Source organism: Heteronotia binoei, chromosome 21 (assembly GCF_032191835.1).
Source record: "Heteronotia binoei isolate CCM8104 ecotype False Entrance Well chromosome 21, APGP_CSIRO_Hbin_v1, whole genome shotgun sequence".
NCBI classification, from domain to species: domain Eukaryota; kingdom Metazoa; phylum Chordata; class Lepidosauria; order Squamata; family Gekkonidae; genus Heteronotia; species Heteronotia binoei.
This window is the reverse complement of record NC_083243.1, coordinates 24,866,559-24,881,983: the sequence shown is the minus strand read 5'-3', so window position 1 is coordinate 24,881,983 and position 15,425 is coordinate 24,866,559. Positions and strand designations below refer to the sequence as shown.

Here is a 15,425-nt window from a genome sequence, read left to right as displayed (position 1 = left end):
AGGCTGAGGCCTTCCCCTGAGGTTTCCTCCTGGTCCTAGGATTCAGCGAGTCAGCATTCCATGCCCCCTGAAACATATTCAGTCTTCATCTGGTCACTGCTTCTTTTGACTAATTTACGGATACGTTGTTGGGTTTTTTTTCTATTCCTGGAGAGTTAGGGCTGCCAAGCTCCTTGGTGGGACAGGGGTTCTCCCGCCCTGGAGGTCCTCAACCCACCGGCCCACAGTGGGCTGGTGGGGGGATCCCTTTCTGATGTTGCCTGTGTGATGATGTCACTCGTAAGTGACATCATCGTGCTGGCAACGTCATGCACTGACCACTCTAGGAGTTTCCGGGAAAACTCTGTTGTTTTTCCGGATGCTCTAGCAATTTGGGAGGAAAACTCTATGATACAATAGAGTTTTCCTCCCAAATCGCTAGAGAATCTGGGAAAACCATAGAGTTTTCCTGGAAACTCCTGGAGTGGTCGGCATGTGACATTGCCGGCACGATGATGTCACTTATGAACGAGTGATGTCATCACACTGCGCATGTGTAAAAAGTCCCCGGGCCGCGGGGGACTTGGCAACCCTATGGAGAGTTCCCTTTGTATGTAAAACCCTCGTACCTTGTCTTCTCTGTTTCTTGGCTGGGGCTTGCTGCTTTCTGATGTAGCAATACAAATTAGTAGTCTGCAGGTGAAAATAAGATCTGAAGTCCTGAAGGCGCTTCAGGGATGGCACTTCTACATCAACCGGAGTAGATTCCCAGAACAGCAGTGACACATAGCAGTGAGAACGTTAACGAGGTAAATAAAGTTGGAAGCTTTGTCCATGAAAGGAGGGGAAATAATAAATGATTCCAAAGGATGAGTCTTTAACTAGGCCTTTTGTATTTGCTAGAAGAGTTGCCAATCCCTAGGTGGGGGCAGGGGATCCCCCAGTTTGGAGGCCCCCCCTTCACTTCCTGGTCATCAGAAAGCGGGGTGGGGGAGGGAAATGTCTGCTGGGCACTCCATTACTGATTCTTATAGGGTATAATGGAAAATTGATCTGCAGACTCTGGGGGGACTGTTTTTTGAGGTACAGGCACCAAATTTTCAGCATAGCATCCAATGACTTTCCTCAAAACACCCTCCAAGTTGGACACCTGTGTTAGGGAAACTGCTCTCAAAATAAAGTTGGGGAATTAGACTGAGAGACAGCTAGCCCAATAGGAATCTTTGTTATCAATTGTATACCAGGCTCAACCGTTCAGAGAGTCAATGCTCAATAAGAGACTCTAATATAGTAAAAACCAATTGTAATTTATTTAGAATAATAGTTCTTTCATACAAGGTAAAAATACAAAACACTCACGCATTCACACAGGTCTAGGAAAAATAGATAGATTGATAGGGGAACATATATGGGTAGACAAACAGGGTCATATTTACCATCGTAGACTTCAGGGAAGGTTTCCAATGGCGACTTAAGAGGACAGGGGAAATGGACCCAACACTGTGGCCAGAATTGGGGATGGATCTAGACAGCGGGTAATAGGGGTTGCTGAATAGAAAGCACACATGAGTGGAGTTGGGTCAGAGGTTAAATAGACTCCCTTAGACCCTTAGGGACTGGGAGGTCTAAGGGAGGAGAGATGGGAGGTTCAAGAGGGCTGGACATTCCTTACTGACACCTAATTGGATGCCTGCTTTGACCAATGAACTTCACCTTAGTCTGGTGAAGCTGGAAATTTCCAAGCTGCAATGCTGCCTGGGGCGGCTCCAAGGTATTAGACTAGGGTGAGAATGGGAATGACTGGATACTTAAGTTTAAATGGGATTAACTAGGAGGGTGACAATAGGTAATCAAATGCTGGCCTAGGTACCACCCGGGTTAGACAAAAGACTTGATGAAGACAGGAGATGTCCTTCCTCTTATCTCATCTTCTGCTGGGCAAGATGTATTGTTCTGGTATTGCTGAGCAATTAGGATCAACAGTTGAGCTATTAATCCATTCATAAAACAGATGGGTTGCTTGCAGGCTCAGGGTGTGTACGTGTGACTTTCCCACTAAGAAGGAATGAGTTCAGCCTGGCAGGGTAAGCTTGGGTCAGGAAAGCAAGCTGGATTCTGCTGTTGTTAGCTCTAGGTCCATGGAGCCAGGCTGGAAACATGGTGGCCTGGCTTCTTCCACTGCAGTGGCCAAGACTGGGCACACAAGGAGCAGCTGGAGCATGTCTGTAGTTCTGGCTCACACTCTTCAGAGACGTAGAATGCAAAGCTGAGGCTTATGGTATCCACATAAGCCTTAGAAACTGCAAGCAAAGTCCACTTCTTAGAGCAGAGGTGTGAGAGTCAAATCTCCAGGCACCCTGGCAACCATGCTGGTGATCATGATGTTCACATGTATGAAAAGTAGGGGGCTTTTCCTCACACCTGGGAGTCCAATTCTGTGAGCTCCCAAAGAAGATGACCCTATCTATTATTTCCAAAGGAGGGAAGGCATTTAAAAGGTGTGCTTGTGGCCCCTTTAAATGTGATGGCCAGAACTCCCTTTGGAGTTCAATCATGCTTGTCACAACCTTGCTCCTGACTCCACCCCAAAGTCTCCAAATATTTCTTGAATTCGACTTGGCAACCCTGCTTGCCAGTTATGTAGTTATGTACTGACCCCTCCATGTATGTATGGTGGAACCTCATTCCCTGCACTCATCTTTGCACATGAAAGTTATCTTTCCTTATCTAATTCAAACCTCTCTATTATAACTTTGTCCAGGCAGGGTGCATATGTCTCTGTCAGGACTGGTGTCTTGTACTCAACATGGCTGCTGACATGTGATGCGACCAAAGAGATGGGAAGACTAAGAGCAGTTTTTCCTTCACCAGCATTGCAGAAACTGAGGGATTAGGCAAGAACCAACAGCCTTATGGAACCAGAAGGAACCCTGTTGGCTCTGTATTGTCTGATCCCTGCGGAGGAGGAGGAGGAGAAGAAGAAGAAGAGTTGGTTTTTATACTCTGCTTTTTTCTACCTTGTTGTTGTTGATCAGTTGCACAGTCGAGTCTGATTGTTTGTGTCCCATGGACCAAGTCATGCCAGGCCCTCCTGTCTTCCACCATCTTCCGTAGTACACTCAAATTCGTGTTAGTTACATCAGTAATGCTGTCCAGCCATCTCATCTTTTGCCATCCCCTTCTCCTTTTGCCTTCTGTCTTTCCCAGCATCAGGGTCTTCTCCAGTGAGTGCTCCCTTCTCATTTGGTGGCCAAAGTATTTGAGCTTCAGCTTCAGCATCTGACCTTCCAGGGAACAGTCAGGGTTGATTCCCCTTACGATTGACTGACTGGATCTTCTTGCAGCCCAAGGGACTCTCAAGAGTCTTCTCCAGCACTACAACTCGAAACATCTGTTCTTCTGTGCTTGGCTTTCCTTTTGGTCCAACTCTACCTTAAGGAATCTCAAAGCAGCTTACAGTCTCCTTCCTTTCCTCTCCCCACAACAAGCACCTTGTGAGGCAGGTGGGGCTGAGAGAGCTCTGAGAGAACTGTGATTGGCCCAAAGTCACTCAACAGGCTTCAGGGGGAGGAAGAGTGGGGAATCAAACATGGTTCTCCAGATTAGCATCCACAGCTCTTAATACTTCACCAGGGGTGGCCAAACTTGCTTAATGTAAGAGCCACATAGAATAAACATCAGATGTTTGAGAGCCGCAGGACTCTCAAAGGGTGGTAAGAAAGGTGGAAAAAAGCAAATAGGGAGGAGGGAGGGAGAGGTGGAAAGAAAGCAAGTTTAATTTTAAATGCATTCTCCAAGCCACAAGATGGCTTGGCTTGGAGAAGTGAGTTAAAGAGACAAATGCCTTCTCCAAGCAAGCTGACGAGATGATGGGGGATTTGAGAGCCATACAATATGTGTGAAAGAGCCACATGTGGCTCCTGAGCCAAATTTGGCCACCCCCTCATTACACCATGCTGGAGGTGGTAGTATAGAAGAGGACTATTGTAGCAACCTGCCATGGTGAAGATGGAATTTGGGTACCACTTCTAGAATCTCTGATCTGAGACCTTTGGGGACTTGTAGTCCTAAAGTCTGATACCTCATCCTTTGGTAGTTGTCTGATATGCCTTACGATTGCTGTAGAGGTATCAGGGAGTTGTATCTTTCTGAGTGCTCGTTGTAAATCTTTCCAAGCATAGCCGAGTAGCTTCAGATGAGTTTCAGTAGTAATTAAAAAAAAAAACCCCACTCCACTAATTGTGGAGGCCATCTGCTGGGACCAAACAGCTAGGTATTGTCTTAAGTGTGCGTAATCCAATTTTTGTGTGTGAACGCTGCCTTTAATCTCTGCAAGGCTCACAAAACGAGGCATCTGTTTCTGAATTTAAGTAGCTGAGACTAATCAGACTAATTTGACTTTTTTTCCCCCTCCCCCTGCAGTTGACTTAATTGATCAACCTAATTTTGCTGCAGAAAAGGCATAAATTGTTTATTTGTGCATTTCGGGGCAGGGGGATGCACAGGGAACGCAGAGATGAATCTTTTAATCCCTTTACTTGGGGACACTCATCGGCAATCTGGCGCTCGTTTTTCTTTGATACACTTGCAGAAGGGGCCGATGTTTAGATTTAACATGTCAAAGCCTACAGATGATCTAATTTTCGGCAGGAATACTTGGGATAAGAACGGCATTATGAAATACTCCATATGTTCCTTACAGCTTTCGGTCATGTATACTTGCCCTGACCTGGATAGCACAGGCTAGTCCAATCTCGTCAAATTTTGGAAGCTAAATGGGGTTGGCTCTGGTCAATATTTGGAAGAGAGACCTCCAAGGAACCCCAGATTTGTGACATGCAGGTGGGCAATAGCAAACCACCTCTGGACATTGCTTGCCATGAAAACCCCACGGGGACACCATAAATCAGTTGTGACTTGATGGAGAAAAGATAACTTGCTCTTGCATGTAGTATTCTCCAGTTTGGTGTCGTGGTTAAGTGTGCGGACTCTTATCTGGCAGAATTGGGTTTGATTCCCTACTCCTCCACATGCACCTGCTGGAATGGCCTTGGGTAAGCCATAGCCCTGGCAGAGGTTGTCCTTGAAAGGGCAGCTGCTGGGAGAGCCCTCTCAGCCCCACCTACCTCACAGGTGTCTGTTGTGGGGGAGGAAGGTAAAGGAGATTGTAAGCCGCTGTGAGTCTCTGATTCCGAGAGAAGGGCAGAATATAAATCTGCAATTCTTCTTCGTCTTCCTTAAAGAGGGCACAATCTGTCTCGAAGGGACTGAAGACTTTTCCTCTAAGCAGGGCTTTTTTTTAAAACAGGAACACAGTTCTGGCTGGCTTGGTGTCAGGGGGTGTGTTCTAATATGCAAATGAGTCCACGCTGGGCTTTTTCTACCAAAAAAGCCAAGCACAAAACAGTGGGGACATCAGGGGGTGTGGCCCAATATGCAAATGAGTTCATGCTGGGCTTTTTCTACCAAAAAATTCCAACCTCTAAGCATTACAGCCATTCCATTCTTCTAATAGTGTAAAAAAGGTAAAGGTAGTCCCCCATGCAAGCACCGAGTCATTACCAGCCCATGGCTTTTTGTTATGGGTGGTTTGCCATTGCCTTCCCCAGTCATCTACACTCCCCCCCCCCCCCCAGCAAGCTGGGTACTCATTTTACTGATTGTGGAAGCATGGAAGGCTGAGTCAACCTTGAGAAGGCCACCTGAACCCAGCTTCCGCTGGGATTGAACTCAGGTCGTGAGCAGAGTTTGGACTGCAGTACTGAAGCTTACCACTCTGCACCACCGTGTAGTATTCCTCTAAAACAAGAAGAAAATTTTGCACGGTTAGCAGATTTTAGGTGTCAAAGCACCACTGTTAGAGGGAAAGACTTGTAGGATCCAACCCTATTGGTTGGATGCAGTTCAAGGACAGTGCAAGGAATGCACCAGGATTGTGGATCTTCCCCCTCGCTACAGCAGCCATTCCCAAACCTGGGACAGATTATTCCCAGGGTTTGGGGACCCACATGGAGAAATAGTCATAAGAGTTAGGAGTTGGGTTGCTAGGTTCCCCCTGCATTGCTAGATACAGCCTGGGAAACTCCTGGAGATTTGGGGGTGGAGCCTGGGGAGGACAGGGACCTCAGTGGAGTACAAGGCCACAGAGTCCACCCTCCCAAGGATCTCCTTTCTCCAGGAGAACTGATCTCTGTAGTCTGGAGATGACCTGTAACTCCAGGGGACCCTCAGGTCCCACCCATAGACTGACTTCCCTAGATGGGATGCAGCAAGAGGGTAGGGGAAGGGATATTGCTGTCAGCCCTCCTCAACAGGGCCACACACACACACACACACTGTTATTTTTTAATGTTTTACACACACACAGGAGGCAGGTGGATGTAATTTCACCCTGTTGCCATCTCCACTGTAGCTTCCCAATCATCTGGCTCTTACTCCATGTGGAAAGTACTGCTTACAGAGAGCCAGTTTGGTGTAGTGGTTAAGTGTGGGGACTCTTATCTGGGAGAACCGGATTTGATTCCCCACTCCTCCACTTGCAGCTGCTGGAATGACCTTGGGTTAGCCATAGCTTTCGCAGAGCTGTCCTTGAAAAGGCAGCTGCTGTGAGAGCCCTCTCAGCCCCACCCACCTCACAGGGTGTCTGTTGTGGGGGGAGAAGATATAGGAGATTGTAAGCCGCTCTGAGTCTCTGATTCAGAGAGAAGGGCGAGGTATAAATCTGCAGTCTTCTTCTTCAGAGGAGGAGGAGAAAAAAGGAAGAATGGTGACTGTCAGTACCTTTGATGGATCATGGGATCCAACCTTGTCAGTGTTCATATTGATTGTTGGACTGTAACTTTAGAACAAAGCATGTCTTGACATGATGGAACAGAAGTCCATCAGAGGCTACTTGCCACAAGGTGTAGATGGAATATTCTGTCTGGGGCAGTGATACTCTGTATTCTTGATGCTTGGGGGGCCCCAGGGGGAGGGCTTCTGAAGTTCTGGCCCCACCTGATGGAGTTCCAGCCTCTCCTGATGGCACTTGGGGGGGTTTTGGCCACTGTGTGACACAGAATGTTGGACTGGATGTGCTATTGGCCTGATCCAAGATGGCTTCTCTTATGTTCTTCTGATCAGAATAATCTGCCCACCATCCGTTTTCTAAATGGACCAAGGAGACGCTAGGTATCACTTTCACAGTTAATAAAGAAACCAGGAAACCACACTGTGTTGGTGGAAGTCTTTACATGTAGCAGCAGTGGAAGAATCAGCCTTAGCTCCAGTAAAGAAGGCTTTAGACTCCACCGTCAAAAAAACAAGAGCAGGTGAAATTTTGTCGAATAACATTATTGCCTGCCTCTTTGCATAGCTTCGCAGCTCATTTATGTTTCATTTGGAGAGCTTGATAACTTTCCTCATTATTATAGCCACCTGGATGCTGCCTGAAACAGCTTGTATGTGTTAGTTTCTCCCTGCTGCAGGTATGAGAATCTTCCAGGTCATAGAGATTGTCTTCACAAAGAATCATCTTCAGTAGTGTGGGGATACTGTTATGGTGGTGATGATGAAGAAGAAGAGGAGGAGGAGGAGGAGAAGACATGTGTCTTATGCCACAGCATATTGTTGGAACTCTGTCTGAGGCAGTGATGCTCTGTATTCTTGGTGCTTGGGGGGGCACAGTGGGAGGACTTCTAGTGTCCTGGCCCCAATGATGGACCTCCTGATGGCACCTGTTTTTTTTGACACTGCGTGACACAGAGTGTTGGACTGGATGGGTCATTGGCCTGATCCAACCTGGCTTCTCTTATGTTCTTATGTGAAGAAGAAGAGTTGTAATTCTGGGAGATCTCTGTGGAGGTTGGGAACCGTACTTACTACTTGATCTTTTAGAGATGCCAGGGACTGAACCTGGAACTTTCTGCATGCCCAGCAGATGCTTTGTCACTAAGCCACAGGCACCTCTCCAGCCAAATTCAAGTGTCTGGTATCTTGTGTAGATCAGCCCTAAGAAAGTCGAGTTCCTCATCAGCTACCAATGCCCTCCTCAGCAGTCAAAGGCTGGCAACGCAGCACAACCAAGCCACTTAGAAGAGCTGTTTCCTCAGGCAGGTTTGGCACCATTTGAAAATCCTCCTAGTGGTGTTTGCTTTGCTACTCTCACTTGAGGTTGAAGGATGGATCAGGTGGATCAGGCCACCTATTTGGCAGGGACACTAGTGTTTACCTTTGCCAGATAACCTGACGCAGCATCCTTTTTTTCTCCTTCATTGTTATCATGAGGAGAGCTGGCATTGCCTGTCTGTGGGAAATTGGCGGGAAAGTTGTAAATCTAAACACCTAAAGGAGATTATCCATCAGTTGGAATCTCTTCACCCTGTCCATAAGAGAAAGGTTTTCTCACAGACAATACTAGGAAAAGCCTAAATATTTTAATGAACATAATGTTAAAATGTTAAAAAATTGGGACATAGTAATAAAATGTGACTCCCCCCCCCCCTTGCTGTAGCATGAGGCACAAAAAGACACAGAGTATTAAAGAGGCAGTAGAGTCCCAAAACCGTAGCTCAGATTGAAGCATGGGCAAATTCTGTGGTTTCCTCCCCTCCCCAAATCCCAACCTCTCCTGGCTCCACCCAAAGTTTCCAGATATTTTCTAACACAGACCTGACAACGTCAAGTCAGGCCTGTGCACTCCTGGGAAATAAATCTATACATGGAATTCCTAGAGAGGATCTAATCCAGGTTCAGGTGATGGCTGGAGGTTTCCTGAGATTACAACTGATCTCCAGTTGACAGAGAACAGTTCCCCTGGAGAAAATGACTGCTTTGGAAGGTGGACTCTGGCATTATACCCCACCGAGGTCCTTTCCCTCCCCAAACCTCACCCTGCTCAGGCTCCACCCCTCAAACATCCAGGTATTTTCCAGCCTAGAGCTGGCAACCCTAGCTAATTCACGTTACCAAGTCCTTGAGTCTTCCTTGTGATGGGTTAACAGATATGGTCTGAGTTCCATGCTTGAAGCTTAATTCCCAACAGGCCTTGAATTCAGCAGGAGCTGAACCTTTCTGATGCTTCTCCCTCTTCCTCCCCACCTACCTTGTCCATTGAATAGTAGGTGCAGCTGCATAACGATCCCTGGATTAGGACAGCAGGCAGCCAGACAGCCATCAGGAGCTTTGCCACGCCCCCCAGCAGCCCTCATTAACCCCTGGAGAAGCCCACGCCACCTTTTCTCCACTTCTTATGTGATTTTGGGTGGCTTGTTGGCCTTTTGACTGTGGCGTGTGTGGCCAAGGGGAACCCCAGGTGAGTGGGGCCTGCTTGGGCTGGCTGGATCTCTAGCCAGCCTGAGCAGGCCTCGCTTGCCCAGGGCTCTCCTTTCTTGTGTCGGGTTGCTTTTGGCTGGAGGGGGCGGTATATGCTAATGAGCTCCACCACCTATTTCTCTACAAAACGACCCCTGATTCCCGGGCATGACCAAGCTCAATTTGGACTGGGACTGCAACCTGCAGGGAGAAAGGGGTGAAGCCTTAGGCCATTTTTTGTAGCAGAAACTCCTCTGCATATTAGGCCACACCCCTTCTGATGTAGCCAATCCTCCAAGAGCTTACAGGGCTCTTACTACAGGGCCTACTGTAAGCTCTTGGAGGATTGGTTTATTTATTATTATTTATTACGTTAAGCTTATATCCCGCCCTCTCTGCAAGCGAACTCAGGGCGGCTCACAACATCACATTACTTCCATTAAAAACCAATAAAACATATAAAACATAATTACATATTTAAATTATTTAAAACATTTCATGATGCTGTATTTATACAGTACAGTATAGCGGTTCTGAAAGTTCGATGGTGACCATCGGTACTCTGCATGGAGCTCTATACATTATATATATATAATGGTTACATTAGGGGTGTGTGGCCTAATATGCAAAGGAGTTCCTGCTACAAAAAAAGCCCTGTATGTCATTTTACTGACTTGAAATGGTACCAGGAAGTTGTTTGGTTACTGGGGGAAATTGTGTAGTCCTTAGTACGTGTAATATGTTTTCCCAGTGTGGAAAATGGCTCCCTGGGTGCAGGGCAAGGTGAACACTTCAGTCCCCTTCCTCTTCATGGCACAACCTCTAGGGCTGTCAGCCTCCAGGTGGAGCCTGGAGATTTCCTGCTTTTGCAGCTGATCTCCAGTTGGGAGAGATCAGCTCCCTTGGAGAAAATGGCTGCTTGAAAGGGTGGACTCTACGGCATTCTACACTGCTGAGGCTCCTCCCCTCCTCAAACCCCACCCTCTCCTGGCTCCACCCCCAAAGTCACCAGATATTTTCCAACACAGTCCTGACAACTCTAGCCTTGATCCAAATCAGGCCTGGCATGCCTGGGAATTAAGTCTGTACGTGGAATTCCTAGAGAGCATCTAATACTTAGGACCTACAGTAGCCCTTTGGAGAGCATAGAGACTGTGCAATGTGTGAATTGACCCTTCACTTTGCAAGTGGAGGACTCTAGGTGTAAATGATTGGCAGGGCTTTTTTTTTTTTACAGGAACTCCTTTGAAGGGGAGGGATGGTGGCTCAGTGGTAGAGCATCTGCTTAGGAAGCAGAAGGTCCCAGGTTCAATCCCTGGCATCTCCAAAAAAAGGGTCCAGGCAAATAGGTGTGAAAAACCTCAGCTTGAGACCCTGGAGAGCCGCTGCCAGTCTGAGAAGACAATACTGACTTTGATGGACCAAGGGTCTGATTCATTATAAGGCAGCTTCATATATTCATATTCATATATTCATATATATTCAATATTAGGCCACACCCCCTTGATGTAGCCAATCCTCCAGGAGCTTACCGCAGGTCCTGTACGAAGAGCCCTGTAAGCTTTTGGAGGACTGGCTACATCAGAGGTGTGTGGCCTAAGATGCAAAAGAGTTCCTGCTACAAAAAAAAAAAAAAAGCCCTAATGATTGGTGTAGCAGTTTGAGTGTTAAATCAGGATCGGGAGAACCAGGTTCGAATCCCTACTCTGCTCTCGGAAGCTTGATGGGGGACCATGGGCCAGTCACGCCCTCTTGGCCTGACCTACTTCACAGGGTCGTTGTAAGGATAAAATGGATGAGAACAGAAGAACAATTAAAGGGCAGACGCAAAAGACAGGTGAAGCTACGCGAGAGCATTCCAGGAAGCGGCGTGAAAGACAGATGCCCTTACTCAGGGCCAATGTTCCCTCTAAGCTTCAGAGTCTTGTGAGCAAAAGTTCTACTTTGTGAGCTACTGGTATTAAAGTTGTGAGGTACTGGAATTAAAGTTGTGAGTTACTGCATAAAGTATTGTGCTCAGGGGTCATCCTTCCTGAGCTAAGGCAAGAATGTGTGAGCTGGAGGCTAAAAATCTGTGAGCTAGCTCATGCTGACTCAGCTTAGAGGGAACACTGCTCAGGGATCGTTTTGTAGAAAAATAGGTGGTGGAGCTCATCCAGGGATTGTTATGCAGCTGCACCTACTATTCAATGGGCAAGGTGGGAAGAAGGAGGTGGAACCCTCAGAAAGGTTCAGGAGCTGTACTCCTGTGAGCTCCTTCTGAATCCGAGGCCTGCCCTTACTTAAAGCCGGGGCAAGCCCCTTGTCCTCGTACCTCCTCCTGAAGCAGTGCCATTAACAGGTTCGTTTCAAACCTGCCTCGCCAGCAGACAGACCTTTTTAATGTCCCCTGTATTTCCAACCCTCCAGGGAACACAGTTGGGGAGGACTAGGTTTCGCTCAGCTCAGCAGCCTGCAAAGCTCGTGCGTGTCGGAGGGAGGTTAGCCGCCCTTCTCACTCGGAATAAATTACGACATGTGTTTGAAAATCAGGCTCCTAATTAAAATTGGCATTTTGGTGCGGCCTGCTGGTTAGCAGTCCCCTTGTTGGAAAGTAACATCATTTGCGACGCGAGAAGGCTGCGGCAGGCGGCTCAGGGTGGAGGGAGCTTTTAATAAAGGCCCTCTGTCCTACTTTAATAGGGGTTTAATCATCTTCCTGGTCCGAGCTTTGCTCTTTTGATCGACTGTGAGAGCAGACGAGAAGGGCTGGGCCTTTTGCGGGAATTGCTCAAGAGCTGCCACCCACTAATTTTTCTCTACTCGAAGGAGCCTGCCACAAAAGCAACCTACGATCACCTTCCCCTTCTCTCCCCGCAAGAGGCACCCAGGTGAGGCGGAGAGACATTGAGGGTGGAGCCAGGAACAAGGGTGCGGCAAGCACAAATGAACTCCGAAGAGAGTTCTCGCCATCACATTTAAAGGGATTGCACTCCTTTTGAATGCCTTGCCACTATTTGGAATAATGAAAGATAAGGGCACCTTTTGCGGGGGGGCTCAAAGAATTAAACACCCTAGTCCAATCTTTTTGAAACTTGGGGGGTATTTTGAGGAGAGTCACTAGATGCTATGCTGAAAATTTGGTGCCTCTAGCTCAAAACACAGCCCCCCTAGAGCCCCAGATACCTCCAGATCAATTCTCCATTATACCCTATGGGACTTGATCTCCATAGGAAATAATGGAATGCCAGCAGACATTCCCCCCCCTTCCCCGCTTTCTGATGATCCTGACGTGGGGGGAGGGCCTCCAAACTGAGGGACCTCCTGCCCCCACCTGGGGATTGGCAACCCTAATTAGGGCCCCTTCCAACTCTGTGATTCTATTTACTTGTGAGATATGCTCTAGGCTAGGGGTGGGGAACGTTAGGCCCGAGGGCCATTTATGGCTCTCAAGATCACTTGGTCTGGCTCTTGGGGATTGCTGGGCCAAGCTGAGCCACGTGACCTCACTGGGGCCTGGCTGGCTGACAAGGATCGTACAGCCCAGCCGCACTGTGCAGCAGCCTCCCCAGGGCCTGGCTGGCTGGGGAGGGATTGCAGGGCCCAGCCACACTGCGGCCTCCCTGGGGCCTGGCTGGCTGGCCAGGATCGCTGCAGGGCCTGGGAAAGTCACTGTCACAGTTCAGGTAAGTTTACCCCTCATTTCTTTATTTCTCTTTCTTTCTATTTCTTCCCCCCATTTCTTTGTTTCCTTTAATTCTCCCTTTCTTTATTTCCCTTTCTTCCCCCCTTTTATTTCCCTTTCTTCCCCCCATTTCTTTCTTTCCCCTTCCTTACTTTCTTCCTTCCTTCGTCCCCCCCACCCTCTCTGTGGAACCTGAGTGGTGGGCATTGTGAAGGACTGCTTCTGAGGTATGTGGGTGCTTTTAAAGGTCTCCTGAGAGCAGCTGCAGTTTCCACAAAAAGGGAGGGAGGAATGGCAGGGGTAGGGGGTAGGAGCCAGCTACCACCAGTTCAATATGCACATGATTATCCCAGATGGTGTGGCCTAATATGCTAATGAGTGTATGACATAATATGCTAATATTAGGGGATATGGTCTAATATGCCTGGACTTAGGCATTTGCCTAGGGCAGCGGGCTGGTGTGTGTGTGCGTATGCGTGTGCTGAATCAGGCTCTCCACATGTAACTTCAAATAGAAAAACAATTATTTGCATTAATTTTGCCGGCCTGAATCGTTCTCCCTCGGCAGAGCACTATTTTTTAAGATGATAATTTTGTATGGCCCGCGAATGATGTTGTAAATATCCAAATGGCCCTCAGCAGAAAAAAGGTTCCCCACCCCTGCCCTATTCTGAGGGGTTGGACTAGATGGTCTGTGTGGTCCCTTCCAAGTCTGTGATTCTATTCTATTCTATTCTATTCTATTCTATTCTATTCTATTCTATTCTATTCTATTCTATTCTATTCTATTCTATTCTATTCTATTCTTTATAGTCCACCTTTCTCACAGGGACTCAGGGCAGATTATACAAGAGTGAGACAGTACAATCCACTAAAGGGGCCATCAATAACCTTTGCATTAGGATTTCAGAAGTCTGGAACCGCCAGTAAGAACTGGAGCATAGCAGAAGTATTCACAGACACGACACATTAAAGCAGTACAGAAATTACACAAATAGGACCCTACTTACAATCAACTAAACACAGTATTGTAGACTCCAGTTCCTAATAATTCATCCACAGACGTTTCAGTGGGCAGCCATGTTGGTCTGAGGCAGCAGAGCAAAGTTTGAGTATAGCGGAACCTTTAAGACCAACACAGTTTAATTCTGGATATACGCTTTCATGTGCATGTGAAGAAGTGTGAATGCACAGGAAAGCTGACACCCAGATTTAAATTTTGCTACACCCAGAATTAAATTGTGTTGGTCTTAAAGGTGCCACTGGACTCAAACTTGGTTCCAAACAAGTTTTGTAAAACCATTTTCTGCAGTGTGACCCTATGACCAGAGCAGAAGAGTCCCTTAACCGGGGCTGGCCCTAGACTGTCTGGCACTCTAGGCAAGGTTAACTTCTGGCACCCCTCCCCCACACGGATAACTAGGGGTCGTTTTGTAGAAAAATAGGTGGTGGAGCTCATTAGCACAACTCATTAGATTATCCATGTCAAAGCCCCTGGTGGCTGGCTGGCTGCCCGCTCTCCTCATCCAGGGATTGTTATGCAGCTGCACCTGCTATTCAATGAACAAGGTAGGTGGGGAGGAAGAGGGGGAACCCTCAGAAAGGTTCAGGAGCTGTGCTCCTGTGAGCTCCCGCTGAATCTGAGGCCTGCTGATAACGCCATTGAGTTACATGAGGGTGCCCAGTTTGGCACCCCCAGAAGGCCAGCACCCTAGGCTATTGACTAATTTGCCTAGTAGCAGAGCCGGCCTTGCTCTTGATTCATTTGCAGAAGGCCAGAAGGATGGAAAATTTCCTGACCTCCTTAGGCAGGCGGGAGCCAGAATGGAGAAAGCACCTGACCCATAGGGTTGCCAAGTCCCATTCAAGAAATATCTGGGGACTTTGAGGGTGGAGCCAGGAGACTTTGGGGGTGGAGCCAGGAGACATTGGGGTGGAGCCAAGATCAAGGCTGTGACAAGCATAATTGAACTCCAAAGGGAGTTCTGGCCCTCACATTTAAAGGGATGGCACACCTTTTCAATGCCTTCCTTCCATAGGAAATAATGAAGGATAGGGGCACTTTCTTTTGGGGCTCATAGAATTGGACCCCCTGGTCCAATCTTTTTGAAACTTGGGGGGTATTTTGAAGATAGGCACGGAATGCTATGCTGAAAATATGGTGCCTCTATCTCAAAAAACACCCCCCCCTCCGAGCCACAGAAACCCACAGATCAATTCTCCATTATTTTCTATGGGAATAAGTCTCCATAGGGAATAATAGAGTTCCCAGCAGACATTTTCCTCCCCTCCCCCCACTTTCTGATGACCCTGAAGCGGGGGGAGGGCCTCCAAACCGGGGGATCCCCTGCCCCCACCTGGGGATTGGCAACCCTGCACCTGAGAGAAGCCCTTGCCTTGCACATATAACGGCTGGCCTGCCCTGTTGTTTTTTTTTAAACACATATATATATATTTTAAAAATGGTTTTAATAGAAGTGTTTAAAAAGAT

General features: G+C 47.6%; 1 non-coding gene across 1 annotated transcript; it reads left to right on the top strand.

The window, feature by feature from the left end:
- Window positions 1-10,522: 10,522 nt before the first annotated feature.
- TRNAP-AGG (transfer RNA proline (anticodon AGG)) lies at window positions 10,523-10,597 on the top strand. Its single transcript has one exon. It is a non-coding gene; the product is annotated as a tRNA-Pro (tRNA).
- Window positions 10,598-15,425: the final 4,828 nt, after the last annotated feature.